Genomic DNA, 5,000 nt, shown 5'->3' with positions numbered 1-5,000 from the left:
TTTTTTCCATCGCAGGCAATATCTTTGGCGATGCTTGTTGATGAGTTCCTTCAGAGTTAATGACTTGTTTCCACCACTGGATGCGAGAATTGGGTGGTATCTGGTGATCATCCTACGGAATGTTACTCCATGACTTCAAAGGGCCCTTGTAACTCAAGTAAACTTTGCTTTCACGAGAGAGAGAGAGAGAGAGAGAGAGAGAGAGAGAGAGAGAGAGAGAGAGAGAGAGAGAGTACTTGCTTTGCCTGAGGGATTTCCCGGTAAGTAAACTTCCTGGAACTCAGCAGAGTCCTTCTTTATTTCTGTTCCTTTGCTGCTTTCTTCAACATCTTCAGTTTTCTCTTCAGTCATCGTTGCTTTTAGCGTAATAGGTCAGTCTGCCGCCTTTTACAGGAACTTTGCATTGCCTTTCCCCTTCCACTTTTGTATATTTTTAGCAAGTAGGCTTCCAGCTCACCCAGAAATTCAGCATTTTCACAAATAAGAGACATCGGAATTTGATCCCTGAGAAAGAAGTAAAATGTCAATCTTAAAATCTTTTAAATTATTTTCATTCGTCGTACTTCTTTCATAATGTTACAATTGTAGTTATTTATAATGGAATGTATCATTATAAAGTATATAGTAAAATGATGTGATTATAATAAATCTTGAGTATTCATGCTGTTGATCATAACTTTAAGGATAACTTTAAGGAAAACATTTTTGTTAGTTTAAGTGTTAAAACTTTGATTGATATTCCATATAAAGTTTCTGTAATATACCAGTGAATATTAAAGGAGCCGCACATACAACCACTATTGTTTATTATTATAGAAAACCACGTGAACGCCTGTTTAATTAACCCTTAAGGTGCTTCACCTCGATAACCAGGCCTCCTCAAATGCAGTGTCTGTAGGTGACAAAACCGTTTATAAAATCGTTTAGGTCTTCCATATCACCAAACAGACCTCAGCGAATGCAATTTCTTTAAGTGATAAACCCATGAAAATAAAACCAAGAGGGGTTACGTGCTATGAATAGGAGAAATTGCATCAAAAAGTTAAAATGATTACACCAATTGGTTTAAAGTTTGTGTAAACAGTCAGTATTATTTGACAGTTACGTTGATTCGTGTTAAATGAAGCTTTTGGATTTTATGTCATCCGCAATGTTTACTTTCCTGCATTTAAAACATTTTTATCAGCCCGCTTATAGTTTTCCATTTCTTCCTTATTTATAATTCCTTCGAGCAATTGAATTTCCGAATAAAAAAAAATATCGTCAGTGGCGCTTGTTGAAAAGGCCATGAAAATAAGATAACACTTGATCCTCCATTAAGAGGGAAAAGCCTCCCACCAATTGACGCTCTCCCTGAGAGTCTCAGATTTGGTATTTCAGTTCCTCACCAATCAAAGTTAAAGGCTACTTTCTGCACATGCTTTCCTTTTATGGAGAGAGAGAGAGAGAGAGAGAGAGAGAGAGAGAGAGAGAGAGAGAGAGAGAGAGAGAGAGAGAGGAGATTTATGTTTCAGATATTTCAGTTACAATAGTAAAAACATCCCACACTTTCAACACATAATCCAAACGATTCGGTATAGACACAGCATAGGAAGATAATTGCATGTTGTGGAAAGCGTTCGTATGGAGTAATGATCAAACTAGCTTACTGTCGGATTCGCTAACTCAGCATAAAAGACGTGTAATGAGAGGGGGGATTTTTGTTATGGCGAAAAGGGTCGCTTGATGTTTTTAGGGATATTTTTGTAAAAATAATTCGAGTGAGCTTCTGGTAACGTGTCATTTTTCAGTGTCATTTGCTGCCTTTATAACAATACTTTCCAAAACGAGCATTATCTCCCAGAGTCCATCCATATCTAGAGAGTTTTATTCAAAGTATTGAATTGAAAGAGGTTGATTTTATTATCCTAAACAAAACTAATCGTCTTTCATTACTACTCTCTCTCTCTCTCTCTCTCTCTCTCTCCCCCCCCTCTCTCTCTCTCTCTCTCTCTGTCTCTCTCTCAACAACAACAAGTTGATATAGCGCCCTTTTTTGCACGAACCTTTCTCTTGACAGAAGGGGCAGAGAAATGCAAAACCTTTTGTCGAGGAATAACTCAGGGAGAGCGTCAATAGATGGGAGACCTCTCCTTTGAATGGGGGACCCAATATCATCACCATTTTGATGGCCTTCTCAACAGCGCCTCTGAAGATCCTTTGCAGGATTAAATTCAGGTTTATAAAAGATGAGTAGAGGAGAAACTGGAAGACAATAGTGCAGTGATCGAAAAACTTTATATTCAGGAAAGATTTCAGATTCCAAAAACCTATTTATTTTAAACATCCTGATGTCATGACGTACAAAAATCTTGCCTTTTATACATCTTCCCGCAACCTTCCCAAATGTAAAATAGGAAATATAAAATGAAAGTAAGTGATGTCAATGATTATTCGTTTTATAAAAATTTGTTTACAGAAAGACAGATGATTCGGGGATATATTTCCTATACACGAAAGAGAAAAAGATATAAACCAACTTTTCAATGACGTCAGGTGCGTCTTCATAGACATACTAAATCAATGGTGCTTAGACATTTGATTGCGAACGAAGTGGTATTATATCTATTACATCGACTTCAACAAAGTGTAGCACCTACCTTAAGAAATCTCTGCAACCGGCAAACATACTACTATTTTCGTTATTGAATCTGAGGCTAGACCAAACTCCTAGATATCAAAAGTAGAACGTTCATTTCCCCAATAAAAATTAACCTAATAACAAGCAAAAAGAAATAAATTGAAAACCCAAGCATGAAGTGTAATCACTTCTAGAAAAAAGAAAAGTAATCTCCAACGAATGCCGCACACCATCTCACATCAAGATGCATTAATTCGCATAGTTATAATTTATTTCCCCAAACTTAGAAATGTAAAAGTGTTACTCAATAAAAGTCAGACGTCCCATTTTGGCGACATTGATCACCTGAGGGAAAAGAAATCATAACCTTCAGAAATAAAAATAAAAATGGATGAGCATAAAGTAATGGGAATAAAAAAATAAATATACATTTCTGCATACATGGGGAGAAAAAAGAAACTGATTTGGCATTTAATATTTTTCTCTGCACCACGGCTTCTCTTGGGCAACTGTAAATTGTTCAGTGTTTAACAGAAGTCTTGTAGTTTCCTACACTAAATAGTTTTTTTAATTTTTTATTTCTTTATTTCTTTTTACCTTATATGTAGATCTTCTGTACCTCTCTTCGGGCTTTTCTGAATGGTAATCATTAAAAGAGTCTACCGTCTAATGAATGGGTTTCCACTGGCACGGTTCCTGTGTTCGTTCATACGACCACACCAAATCCTTGTAGAAGGTTCTTTACACACGCCTTGAAGCACTTACAAACGCACTCACACAAGCGGCCCCATGTTTCTGCTCGCATTCTTCGTGACGTCACGATCGGGTTACCTCTGTCACGTAGTCCAACCGCTTGGTCAATTTGCTCACACGCTCTCACGTCTCTGCGATTTCATGTGTTTACTTTGTCAGCAACTCCCGAACATTCATTCAAAATATTCGCTGATCCATCGTTGGACATCTCGAAGCTTCTTCCACAACACAGGGATGCTTCTTGAACATCCCAATCGCCTCTCGATAGAGTTCGTTGCTCTCTACACTCAAATTCCTAATCGCCTTTAGTAAGACAGGTAGCATATCATTCTGGAAAGAAGTCTATTATGTGTGTCATGCTCCAATGAATGGGAATGTGATTGCCTAATGGGTGCACGGTTTGTTTGTCTATTAGCAATGCTTATAATGCCTTCTTAACTTATTTCTTTCTTCACATTTTTGGAATGTGTTTATCAGTATAAAGCGTAAGCTTGATATGATGAAATTCTGACGCACTTGGCAGGAATCGAACCCGCATCCAGTTTGTCAGAAGTAAGTTATTTTTTTTCCACTGGGCTAACAAATATTTTAAGCCATGTTCTCCCTCAGACATACATGTATGTTTCGATAAAAATAGTAGTTTTGCTTCAAATGTGTTATATCTAAGGTGTTAGTAAAAACTAACACCTGTGATAATATGCATTCTGAATGTTTCAATTAAGAAAACGTTATTATAATGCTGCATTCAGTGTGGTGACAGTTGTTCTACAACTGAAGAAAGAAACTTTTGCTTAACGAATAAGAACCTCCTCTCACTCTCCACTGATCTCAGGTTGCTAAGGCAACGGGATTAATGACGTGAGTTCATTTGCAAATTATGGGAAGACGAAGCTGAGAAGTGGCTGGCTGCATCGGAGGGACCTGAGGCACGCACCCGGTTTCAGAGGATCTCCTCCAGGGATGCTTGCCTAGGATATAGGGACCTCCTTCCAGGAAAGGATGCGCTGGAAGAGGCTTGGCACTTATACTATATATATATATATATATATATATATATATATATATATATATATATATATATATATATATATATAGTATATATTATATATATATATCTATATATATATATATATATATATATAAAGCCCTTCTTTTACCTAATGACTAATTTGGCTTAAAGGAATTTCGGCTAAGAACTTGTTCGGTTAAATATACTTTTGGTTGATAAACTTTCTACCTCGTTATGTTTTTTGGTATAAAGACTCGTTTCTATTACAACAAAGTTTACATTTCAAAAGAATATTTTCTTAGTTATTTAGTTTCAGCTCGAAACCCCAAAATGGAAAGTACTATAAAATTCGTGAAAACCACGCGAGGAAAAGATAACTATACTACAATGGTTACTGTTATACGAGGAATAGCGCAACCAAACTGCTTCTTATTGGCGACGTGAAGATCGAATGTGTCCCGGTCGCCTCATCTTAAGTAGAAATCAACAAATTATGAAAACCTCGGATCATAACTACGCAGGTGGTGCTGAAATAATGCATGTGTTGCAAGCAAAAAACAAATTACAGAAAGGCTAGTACAGCCATCTGAAACGCCTGCAGCAATAATCATCGAAGCA

The sequence above is a fragment of the Macrobrachium nipponense genome, chromosome 34 (assembly GCF_015104395.2).
Source record: "Macrobrachium nipponense isolate FS-2020 chromosome 34, ASM1510439v2, whole genome shotgun sequence".
In the NCBI taxonomy this organism is placed as follows: Eukaryota; Metazoa; Arthropoda; class Malacostraca; order Decapoda; family Palaemonidae; genus Macrobrachium; species Macrobrachium nipponense.
Note: the sequence above shows the minus strand (reverse complement) of the source record.